Here is a 13,027-nt window from a genome sequence, read left to right as displayed (position 1 = left end):
TTCTTAAAACTCTTCCCCTGCTTTACTGAGATATAATTAGCATATAACAAACTATACATATTTACTATACATGTTTTGATGATTCTTGACATATATGCACACCAGCAAAACCACAATCAATGTAATGAGCATACTCATCACCCCGAAAAGTTTTCTTATGTCTCTTTATAATCCCTTCCTACATCCCTCAATGTCTCTCTTTCCTCTCCACTTTTTTCTTAAGCAACCACTGATCTGCTATTACTCTCGATTCATCTGCATTTTCCAAAAATTTACATAAATGGAATTATAAACTATGTACTTGTTTTGTTTGGCTTTCTGTAATCCCCTAATGGGTTATTCTTGCCCACTGCACAGACAAAACCAATTCACTGAGATCATGGTCTTGCAGTAAAGAAATAGTTTAATTAATGCAGAGCTAGCCATGCAAAAGGACTGGAGTTATTCAAATCGGTCTCCCCGAGAACTCAGAGATCAGTGTTTTTATAAATGATTTGATGGGCAGGGGCCTAGGGAATGAGTGCTTCTGATTGGTTGAGGATGAAATCATAGGAGTGTAGAAAATAGTCCTTGTGCACTGAATCCATCTCTCAGTGAGGTCCACAGTACCAGTTGAGTCATGAGTCCCAGGACCAGATGGAGTCAGTCAGTTGCCAGAATGCAAAAGTCTAAAACACATCTCAAAAGACCAATCCTAGGTTCTACAATAGTGATATTATATATAGGAGCAATAAGGGAAGTAACAAATCTTGTGACCTCTGACCACATGACTTGAGTAGCAAGAGATTATAGAAAATCAAGCTAGGGGACAATAGCTGGTTATCATTTAAGTACACCTGCATTTCAGAAGAATTTAGGTGCCTCCCATAACTCTAATCTTGTGACCTTTCATTAGTATTACAAAGGTGGTTTCAGTCCCTGGGCAAGAAGGTTCATTTTAGGGAGGGACCTATTATTATCCTTGCTTCAAAGTTTAACTGTAAACTAAATTATTCCAGTGCTTAGCTTGGTCTATCCTCAGGGGTGAGCAAAGACTGTGAAGGTAGAAGCAAGATGGAGTCAGCCATGCTAGACTTCTCTCACTGTCATAATCTGCAAAGATAGTTTCATTTCTTCTCTCAGCATAATTATTTTGAGATTCATCCATATTCTTATGTGTATCAAGAGTTCATCCCTTGTTACAGCTGAGCAATATTCCATTGTGTAGCTGTAGCACAAGTTGCCTACCCACTCACCTGTTGATGGACCACTTGGGTTGTTTTCAGTTTGGGACTATTACGTAGTGAATCACTATGAATATTTACGCACAGTTTTTGTTTGGACATATGCCTTTTTTTCTCTTGGATAAGTACCTAAGAATGGAATGACTGGAGCGTATGGTAAGTGTATGCTTAACTTTTAAATAGTTTTCTAAAGCAATAACAACACTTCACATTCCCACCAGCAGTGTATGAGGCTTCCAGTTACTTCACAGACTCAGACAAAATTGGTATAGTCAGTTGCTTTCATTTCAGCCACTTTTTAACAGTTTAACAAACCTTTAATTCCAAAACAAAGTAATCTAGAATGGTCAGTAATGTACAACATGTAATGTACAACATACTTGCATGTTTCTTTCATAGGTATCTATGTAATACAAGTTTATTCATATATTTGCAATATACAGTAACCTATCCTAGATAAAAGTCCTAACAGGATGAAAATATTTTCTTACAACTATTACTTTATGCCTATGAAGGATCTGAACTTGTAATGTCCTCCTGTCTTATATCCAAGTTAATGACAGTGTCCTCTCAAAGTTTTTCAGAAATTATTAATGACCTAATTTCATTTAAAAAATGATTTCAGCAAATATGAAAATACAAAATCCTGTTATTCTTTATCCATTCATAATATGAGAAAAAAAAGACATGATACATTCCTCTATAGAAAAAGTGGGTTTAGAGAACGGTTCTGATAGTATTTCACATGATAAAGTATCAAAAAGTCTAATAAGCAGCTCCCGTGGCCGGGCGCGGTGGTTCACGCCTGTAATCCCAGCACTTTGGGAGGCGGAGGCGGACGGATCAGGAGGTCAGGAGATCGAGAACATCCTGGTTAACACGGTGAAACCCCGTCTCTACTCAAAATACAAAAAAATTAGCCCAGCGTGGTGGCGGGTGCCTGTAGTCCCAGCTACCCGGGAGGCTGAGGAAGGAGAATGGCAGGAACCCGGGAGGCGGAGCTTGCAGTGAGCCGAAATCGCGCCACTGCACTCCAGCCTGGGCGACAGAGACTCCGTCTCAAAAAAAAAAAAAAAAAAAAAAAAAAAAAAATCTAATAAGCAGCCCCCTTGCTCACGGTGATAAAATGATTTCAATGTATTTCTCTTCCGAATAGCTTAGTAACTCCAAGTGATTTTCAAATTGGGGAGCAGATTACTGGCATTGAGTTCATAAAATTTATATCTATCTTGAAGAGGGACATTATAGAAACCGAGAACATCTCTAATCCTGCACAACTGGTGGAGTCTGGAGTTAGGGACTACATGACCCAAGTCATCAGCTGAATGTGCCAAGAGCTTGAACTGTGAACAACCATCTTCCAGGGGAATGTCTCACCAATTACTAGGAAGAAATGAGCCAAAAACTTCTTTAACATGATTCCAAACGACTCTGGAGACCTTCAGGTGGTGTATATGTTTGACTTTGTAAGGGTGGACACACCGGGATAAGTTCTTTTTTCACCTCTTTTACTGTCTCAGCAACCACTGGCTCTTTCTCTTTTCTGGATCAAGACCAAAATTCTCTTCAGGTGCCCCTGAGACCGTCCACATAAAGGCTCTTCTGAAAATGCCAGACACAGATTGCGCCACCATCTTCAATGAGATCCATTTCAGCCATTCTAATATGAGAGTGTAGGGGTATCTCACTGTGGATTTAATTTGCATTTCCCTAAAATCTAAAGTTAGTAAGCCTCTTTATATGTGCTTATTTGCCATCCTTTTATCTTCTTTGGTGAAGAGTATGTTTAAATCTCCACCATTTTTAATTGGGTTGTCCCTCTTTTATTTTGAGTTGTAAAATATCTTCATTTATTCTAGGTGAATGTCCTTTGTTTAATATATGTTTTACAAACATGTTTTCCCAATCTGTGGCTCATCTTTTCATTTTTTTTAACAGTTATTATAATTAGAGTTCATGCTTTGTATAATACTTAAAATTTTGCAAATCTCTGGTCACTAAGATTTTCTCACCTATGTTTTTCTCCAGAAGTTTGGCAGTTTTAGATTTGACAATGGGTTTATAATCCATTTTGAGTTGATTTTTATATATTATATGAGGTAGAGATCAACATTCTGGTTTTGTTTTGTTTTGTTTTATTTTGTTGTAGTTTTGCATATGAATATCTATTGCAGAGACACTTCTTGAAAAGATCATTGTTTCCTAATTTGCTTGTCATAGCATCATTACCAAAAATAGGTTTCTATGTACTGATCATTTCTGGATTCTCTGTTTTGCTTCATTGATCTTTTGTTTATCCTTACACCAGTAACACATTGTTTTGATTACTGTAACTACCTATAATAGTAAGCCTTGAAATCAGGTAGTGACGGCCATTCAACTTTGTTCGTGTTTTTTAAATTTGATATGACTATTCAAAGCCCGGTGAATTTTCATATATATTTTAAAATCAATCTGTCAATGTCTACAAAAAAATCCTTCTGGAATTGCAATTTGAGTGTGTTAAACCTACAGATTACTTAAGAGAATGTTGTTTTAACAATATTATGTTTTGACTCATGAACATGATATATATTCCCCATTCAACTAAGATCTTCTTTAATTGATCTCAGCAATGCTTTATAGTTTTTAGTGTACAAGTCTTTCACATCTATTGTCAAATTTATTCCTAAGTATTTCCCGTGTTTTGATATTACTATAAATGATATTTTGATTTGCAATTGCTAATTCTTAGTACATAGAACCGTAACTAGTTTTTGTATATTGACCTCGTGTCCAGCAACCTTAATGAACTCATTCATTATAGCAGCTCTTTTGTAGATCCTGTAGAATTTCTAAATAGATAATCATGTTGTCTCCAAGTATAAGGTAATTTTACTTCTTCTTTTCCTGTGTGTTTGCTTTCAATTTCTTTAATTTCCAAGCTGCTTTGCTCTCACTGTCTGAATTGATAAAAAAGTGTGTGAGGTATCATGGGTCAAATAGACATTGCTCAAAGTAGTTACACTTAAATCATTTTACTGGAAGCCACCCAGAGTCTCAAGTACAGAAGGAAACCACAGCAGCAACAGGATATGAAGTGGATGGCCTGGAGCAGGAGCTGGGAGCAGGGAAATTGAGGGTGACTGAACTAAAGCCAGATCTCCAAATGCCAAGGTACCAGCCCCGGGGAGGCTTCCCCTTGGAGCCTCTACCCCCATGACATCAAAAATTTAGACACTGGACATCCAGTGAGCATCGGTGATCAGGCAGTCAGTGTTGGACAGAGAAGTATCAACAACCAACAGAGAGAATAACAAAACCAGTCAGTTAAATAAGGAACTCTTGTCCTCTTCCTCCCTCGTCTCTGTTCCAACACAATGAAGGGTTTGAGCCCAGAAGAGGGGAGTAGGAAGGGTTAACTGAGTTCATTTTCACCCCCAATATGAGGGAGAGAAATATAGAATAAAAGATCACATCATGCATCCTCTACCCTGACACACACATATACACTGCCATCCCTGGAGCCACAAGCCTTTCCTATGATAGAGAGAAATTTTTAAATCAGATATGAGATTAGAATTTCAAAAAGATCAGATTTCCAATAATCAGCGTACCCAGGAAATTGTAAAATTTTCCTAAGATGTCATTAAGGGATCTGCTATCCAGCATGAAACAGAGGTTCAACATAGGTCAACATAGGTCAGTGGGGGGCTGTGACAATTGAAAAATAACAATTCAATGTTGTACTCCAACCAGTTAAAAGGTTAATAATCTAGATGTATCTGACTTAAAGATGTATCTCTATTAAATTAGTTGATTCAGTATAAATAATGAATTTATCTGGACAAAACTTGTTAAAAAGACCTTCCTGTTTGATGCTAGAACAACCTTTGCCAAAGTGGCAGACCCTGATATGGTTTGGCTGTGTCCCCACCCAAATCTCATCTGAAATTGTCACTCCCACAATCCCCATATGTCATGGGAGGAACCTGGTGGAAGGTGACTGAATTATGGGGGCGGGTCTTTCCTATGCTGTTCTCATGATAGTGAATGAGTCTCATGCGATCTAATGGTTTTAAAAATGGGAGTTTCCCAGCACAAGCTCTCTTTTGTCTGCCACCGTGTGAGATGTGCCTTTCGCCTGTCATCATAATTGTGAGGCCTCCCTAGCCATGTGGAACTGTAAGTCCAGCAAGCCTCTTTCTTTTGTAAATTGCCCAGTCTAGGGTATATCTTCATCAGCAGTGTGAAAACAGACTAATACAGACCCCATGCCCTGGGACCCTTTGAACAGGGCTGGAGGAAGCAGCTGCAAGCTTTCAAAGCAAGTAGTCTTACAGAATGAGAGGATTTAGGTAAATGCATTTGTTGGGCCTCTATCCCCTTAACAGTAAAGAGAAAAAGATTGTAGTGTATTCTCTCTGATCGTCTTAGTTCCACTTTCTTTGCTTTTATAAAATGGCCAAATAATATTTTCCTCCTGCTTTTACATGTTTGGGATTTATCTCAAAAAGAATCATCCATTCCTCAAATACACCATGCCTATGCATGCCTATGAACTTCAGCACATGTTTCTCCCTTGCTTCTTTCCCACTCACCACCTGGAAAACATTCCCTCATCCTTCAAGCTCAGCTTCTGTGAATCTTTCTCACCCCCTCCCCATGTGAGAATGTCTGCTGCCCTTCTCTGATTCTCACAGCACTCAGTTTATTCCTCCATGCAAAGAGATTTTTTTTAAAGATATTGAGTCATATCTGCTGTCTTCTCTTTAATCCATCCCTCCTTTCAATAGAAAACTCAGCTTCTGACCAGTTTACAAGCAATTCTCCATGATATAAACTTTAGGTAATGGAAGAACAAAAATGGTGAAAGCAATCAGAGAGGCTATGCTGATCTATGTAGTAGAAAGATAACCTGAGAGGGAACTGGAGAGCATCAAAGAATCCTGCATGAGCCAACTTTGAGGGAGATTTTGGGGGAGTTTTCAGTGAAAGAGAAAAGAGCTTTCAACAAATGGTGCTGGAATAGTTAGATATTTCTATGCCAAAAGGGTACCTCTGTACCATAGCAACTTTGCAGATATGAGGCATGCAAGTAGGAGAGGAAGTGGATGTTTTGTTACATTGTATAAATGAGACTGCTTTTAGCATTCTTTTTTTTTTTTTAATTTTTGTGGGTACATAGTAGGTGTATATATTTGTGGGTTACACTGGAAATCTTTTGATAGAGGCATATAATTCATAATAATCACATCAGAGTAAATGTAGTATCCATCATCTCAAGCATTTATCTTTGTGTTACAAACAGTCCAATTATACATTTAGTTATTTTTAAATGTACAATTAAATTATTTTTTACTACAATGACTCTGTTGTGCTTTGGCATTCTTTAAAAACCTTCCATAGAGTTGAAATTGCTTTTCAGTCATTCTACACTTAAACTATTGTGCCTTTGAACATGACGGTGTAGTGAGGTTGGGGCTATATTCTGGTGACATCTGTCTCGTAAATCTTAGCAACTTGAAATTTTTACTTACATGTCTGTTCCCTTCTTTTAACCCTCCACTCCCACTCCACACTCTCCTTGAGAGCAAGGACTTTGTCTTATTTATTCATTTCCCCTTCCCCAAGACTAGAATCTGATGACAGCAGTGAATGAATGATTCCCCTAGGAAATGAGACTGTTTCTGGAACTCTACATACAGCCCACAATGGGTTCTAGAGGAATTGCCTGGAAACTCACCAAATGGATACACAAGGGAATGTGATGTTGTTCGGAGGCTTGTCCTTTCCAAATCTCATGTGGAAAGGTGACCCCCAGTGGTAGGTGTTTGGGTCATGGGATTCCTCATGAATGGCTTGGTACCATCCTTGTGGTAATGAGTGAGTTTTCACTCTGTTAGTTCATGTGAGAGCTGGTTGTTTAATGAGCCTGGCTCTCACCATGTGACACACCTGCTCCCCTTCACCTTCAGCCATGATTGTAGGCTTCCTGAGGCCTCACCAGAAGCAGATAGTGGTACTGTGCTCCTTGTACAGTCTGTAGAAGCATGAGCCAAAACAAACTTCTTTTCTTTATAAATTACCCACCTTAGGTATTCCTTTCTGGCAATGAACTAACACAGAAGGCTTAAGGGCTCTGGGGTCAAACAGGTCTGGATTCCAATCCCATTTCTGCCACTTAGGAGTTGTGGGACTTCTAACTCTTTAAGTCTCTCTAGAGTTCCCTCAACTGTAAAATGGTGGCAATCATTGTACCTGCAACATACAGTTATTATGAGAATTAAATACATTAACATATGTTAAATGCTAAGTACAATGCCTGACACGTGCAAGCATGTATAGTATAGAGAAAGGTGTATAAAGACATACTATATCTATATATATTCAAATATATACAGATGTACTCAGCTTCTGTTCTAAACCCTCCCTTAAAAATGCCCTTAGCTTTTAGATATGTATATATTAAATCTGGTATTTAATATATTATGTATATATATATTAATATACACAGACATATTTTATTTCTATAAAGAAAGAAACATATCAGCAATAACACCATCACAATTATTTATAAGTATGTTTAACTGACTGAAAGAGAACATTAGGCACACGAAACCTGAATGTATAAATCACTTTAAACCATTAATGTAACTCATTTTGCATCATACGCATATCTGTCAGGCAAAGGTTAATAGAGAGTTTATGAAATTTGGAATGCAATTAAGTCTCACAGGAATCTCAGCTGGAGGCCATGCCAGTTTCTATGGCAACCAAAGGGCTCAGGCAAGAAGTGGGGGAGGGGGAATTAATTTAAAGGCAAGATAAGCACATAAATACAGCTCTTGCCTACCTTTTCTTCCGAGCTCCGATAAACAATCCTTGCTGCCTTTAAATTATTATGCACAGTCAAGTGTAAGTCAGATTGGTTTTTCATTTCCTAGAATTAAATACATTTTCCCAAATGTTTAAAGGTGATTTCAGTTTTTTAAAATGTATCACTTCTCTGGATATCCAGTTTATAAGTGTGTCAGGTGTAGTCTCAAATTCCTTGGGGTAAAAGGAGAGAAGATAAAAGAACAGAACAAGATGTTGAAGATGATTAGGGGATACTGTGAATAACCTTCTCAACACCAGCTAATGAGGCTTTACTTAGGATCTCAGAAGTTGCAATCAGACCAAAGGGAGAAAATATGGCCACAAACAAAATTGGTTTTCCTGTCACGAATTTTATAACATCACTGAATTGAAAGAGACTTTAGCAACCACCGAGTCAAAAGATTTAATTTTATCACCAAAAACACTTAGCTTAAGTAGTTAACTAAGCACAAGTATGGCTGGAATTCAGGAATCTCGACTCCTGACTGCAGCTTGCTTTGTGTTCCATACTCTACTTTCTTCTCCTTCACTTCTTTCTTGTATGTAGAGTTCAGGAACATTGTTAACATTTTCCATCACAAGTAGTTTCCAACTGTTGAATTTCCTGATCTCCAGATTATTGTATATGATCTGATTTGTTTTTTAAAACCATATGAATCTTATTTTGGTATACTCCACCTAAGCTCTTAACTTGGTTCACATTTGGCAAGTAATTTCCACTTTGCCATGAACATTGGTTTATGGAAGTTCTACAATTGCTCGTCTGTTTTAAGCTGTCAAGCCAGCAGCTCCATGTTCATGGGCAGCAACGTGCACCTGTCTGTGCCCCATGCAGTCTGCGTAAGGAGACACTGAAAAAGAGAAGGGTTTGGGGAAATTCCCATAAGAGACACAAGATATTGACAAAAGATAGACATCACGGCTGTTCCAAATTCGAGTCTCTAAGAGGTAAACTTGCAAGTGGAAGTCATCCTCCAAGGTTTAAAACTATGTTTGGGCTGTATTTGTTGTGGAGTTATGAGGACCTCAAGATTTTGGCATAGTAAGGAAGATCAAATTGCCAAAAGAAAGAACCAACTGTGGTGACAGTGGTTGGAGTGAAAACCTCAGGCTCACTTGGCTGAATCTCTTGTCAGGAATCTCTCCTGACTGTCCAGTGGTTGATCAGCTCTGATAAAGCTGCGCTGTCTTGAAAAGTTTCTGCTCTGTGCACTTTTCCTCAGCACCAAGGCCATAGAATATTTGAGATTACTATGGGAAGCTGGTTGGAATGAACCAACCCTTGTTCTTGTGAAGTTGAGAGTCAAGAACACAAGACAGCCAAAGACTCTTAAGAAAATCCTGTTGTATAGTCTCAAATTTTTATTCTGTGACTTCAAGTTATTAGGGGAAGAAAAAAAATGTGATAAGGAAAAATAGAAGAGTGTATAATTCAGCCAGCATTGTTAAAACAGTGAGTGCCTGCTACCTTCCCAGGGTTTAACAAAATCTGTTGTTTCTTTGTTTCAAATAAATAAACTAGATAAATTCTGTAGTGGAAAACTTATGGTGACTTCTCTGGGTCTCTGCTCATGTGTAAAAAGGGTGTTTGGTACAAGTGAGGAGATAGATAGCTGGACTAGAATCCAAATCTCAATCTCAAAGACTGAGAAAGGATATCAAAAGTTCAGAGCAGATGTCAACCTTACCAATCTCTATAAGCCACAACTTCTTTCTTCTCACTCATAAAATGGGAACTATCCCTGCCAAGCCTACCTCACAATGTTATTATGTAGGTAAAATGAAATTGTAATTGGAGATGTTTTTATTTATTGTGACAGGCACCCTGGGTGTAGAGACACTGTTTGCCCTCCCTCTAATAGGGACACTTGTGTTTCTATTATTATTTATTTGTTTATTTTCTTTGAGATGGAGTATCACTCTGTCACCCAGGCTGGAATGCAGTGGCTCAATCTCAGCTCACTGCAACGTCCACCTCCTGGGTTTAAGTGATTCTCCTGCCTCAGTCTCCCAAGTACCTGGGATTATAGATGCCCACCACCATACCCAGTTAATTTTTATATTTTTTGTAGAGATGGGGTTTCACCATGTTGGCCAGGCTGGTCTCAAACTCCTGAGCTCAAGCAATCTGCCCACCTGCCTCAGCCTCCCAAAATGATGGGATTACAGGAGTGAGCCGCCGTGCCCAGCCAACAGTTATAAAGGACACTTCTCTACCCACAGCCTCTACTGAATAGGCGGCCATGATTTTTCATGTGACCGTATCAACTTTCACATGCCCACTCAGTCCCAGATGACATGAAAAGCCACCACTCTAACATTTGGCCAAGGATCTTGGTGGCCTTGCTCAAAACAATAAACTGAGTCAATCAGACAAAATTTCCCAGAAATTTGAACCAAAAAAAGTGGAAAACAATTTGTGTGTGACCAGTGGGAACTGTACCTAAAAAATATCCAAACAGACTGAGCAAGCTTACATTAGGAGAAGCAGAAAGCATGAGGAAGGAGGAGTCAGCTGGTAGCAGGACAGAAAAGAGACGTGAGGAGGGGAACCAAGCCCACCGAGAGCAAAGCACAGAACTGGAGACCCAGGAGCTGCTGCCACCAGGGTTCCAAGAGGCCTTCTGGAAACACCAGGCACTAAATGTTGCTTATCCCACATTCTAGATAGTTCTCTCCAGCTCTTCTACTGTCACCTGGGTCCATTATTTTAAAATTAATTAATTAATTAATATCCTCCCATTATTCAACATAAATTCTTAAACCCACTTCACATGAGCTAATTTGAGTAGGTCTCTGCAACAAAAGAGTCTGAAAAATGGTTGCTAGTTAACTGACCCTCACTCTTGGCTTATAAACATGACTTTGTTCAAGTGTTATAGTAACAGTTTATCTGAGTGCCTAGACCTGATAAGTTTGTGTATAGCCGAACAGGCAGCAACTTGGTGAGTTGAGCCTGATTGATCACAGATGTTCTTCCTTGCAAGCACAGCCCTCTTCCCTGTCGCTGCCCATACCCACACATACCCCTATACTATTTCCTCAAGTTTCTGACATTAGTACGTCTTATCCTAGACAAGGCATTTTATTTCCCCCATTTGGGAAGGTAACACATTAGTTAGCTAACCTATTAAGAGGTATTTGTTTATATGATCAGATCTTTTCCTGTCTGTTAACACAAAAACAGTACATGAAATAGGAACTTAGGGATGCAGGAATGTCTCAGTGAGGTTAATGGGACTGTAGAAACCAGGTGAATTGCCAATGGCCAAATAAAGGTACCAAGAGAGCAGGAACTTGGTTTTTATCTGTGGATCACATATTACCACAATCCACAGAAAAGGCACAGAAAAAAAGTGTTGTAGAATGTTAGAATGAGAAGAGACCTCTGAGATCACCCATTCCATCCATCTGAGGGTAAGAAAATGGGCAGGACAGGCAGGTCCCATAACTTATCCAATACACACCATCATAATAAGAAACCTTATGAACAGAGATCAGAGAGAACTCAAAAGCAGAACCTGCTTTCCTGGCTGAGACCCTCCCCATTGCTATCTCATTCAGTCACTGACAAAGTTTTATCAAGATATTGATGGCTACATTTTAGAAATAAGACTTCCTGAAATAACTGTGCATATCTCACCTACCTGAGGACAGTGGCATTCTAAAAGTAGAAGCTTGTTGCTTGAGAGGGACTTAACAAGACTCACAGAGATTCTGTAATGCCACATTTCCCAGCCTGATCTTTCACAACCAGGGACAACATCCAGGGTGATTTGCAGGGGTTGACTTGTGTTTACACATAGATAAAGGTCAATGAAGCAAACTGCAGAACTTCTTTTCCAGTTTCTACTTTTCTAGCTTCAGCAGAGCTGCCTCTTATTTTTAGTTTGAGAGAAAAGCAGCTAATGACCATGAACTTTCTGATTTTCTGATTTGAATCAGCCTCTGCTGATGATTGATGGCTCTTGACATTTTTCTCTGCTTTCATTCTTTCTCCTTGTAATACTCACAGGATGGTGACTTTCCTATGGCTGCTCCATTTTCTTGCCTTCTCTATGTCACTCACACAATATACAAAGAGATGCTCTCACTTGGCTCTGCATTCTCAGGTTTATCCAGTAATTGGGTCCCTTAAAAAGTGTTCTGAGTATTTCAGGATACTTTCCAGATGGTTGTGTGATTCGTACTGTTAACTATTGAACAATTTTCATTGTTCCAAGCTTCTCTCCAAAAAGATTTTAAGATATAATCCTTCAAACTTTCAGTTCTAACAGCATCATAATGACAATCATGAGTAATAAATTGCAAAATTTCCAAGGCAAGTCTCCTGATGAGTTCTGAATGAGTCCTTGTATTAGGCCATTCTTGCATTGCTATAAAGAAATGCCTGAGAGTGGGTAACTTATAAGAAAAGAGGTTTAATTGGCTCACAGTTCTGCAGGCTGCACAGGAAGCATAGTGCTGGCATCTGCTTCTGTGGGGGCCTCAGGAAGATCTTACTCATGGCAGAATGTGAAACAGGAGCAGGCACATCACATGGCCAGAGCAGGAGCAAGAGAGAGAGAATGGGGTGGGAGGGGCCCCACACTTTTGAACAACCAGATCTCATATGAAATCAGAAAAAGAGCTCACTTACCCACCAAGGAGATAGTCCGTCATTCATGAGGAATCTGCCCCAGTGATCCAAACACCTCCCATCAGGCCCCATCTCCAATATTGGGGATTACATTTCAACATGGGTGGGAACAAATATCCAAACTGTATCAGTCAATAATTATTATTCAATAATATCTTTCAGGTCTCCCAGAAAACTTCAGTTGCCTTTGCAAAGTTATGCGCTAACTATTCAGAAAGCATGCTAATATTGCAATGTTAACTGCATTGGATTCCATAAATGTAATGCTGGGTATGCTTCACTGCAGCCTATTTCTGTGGCAGTT

At 39.1% G+C, this 13,027-nt stretch overlaps 1 pseudogene; it reads right to left on the bottom strand.

The window, feature by feature from the left end:
* Positions 1–2,380: 2,380 nt before the first annotated feature.
* LOC108540729 (39S ribosomal protein L50, mitochondrial pseudogene) lies at positions 2,381–2,857 on the bottom strand (annotated as a pseudogene).
* Positions 2,858–13,027: the final 10,170 nt, after the last annotated feature.

Source organism: Rhinopithecus bieti, unplaced genomic scaffold, assembly GCF_001698545.2.
Source record: "Rhinopithecus bieti isolate Rb0 unplaced genomic scaffold, ASM169854v2 scaffold_18620, whole genome shotgun sequence".
Lineage (NCBI taxonomy): Eukaryota > Metazoa > Chordata > Mammalia > Primates > Cercopithecidae > Rhinopithecus > Rhinopithecus bieti.
This window is presented reverse-complemented; position numbering and strand designations above follow the sequence as displayed.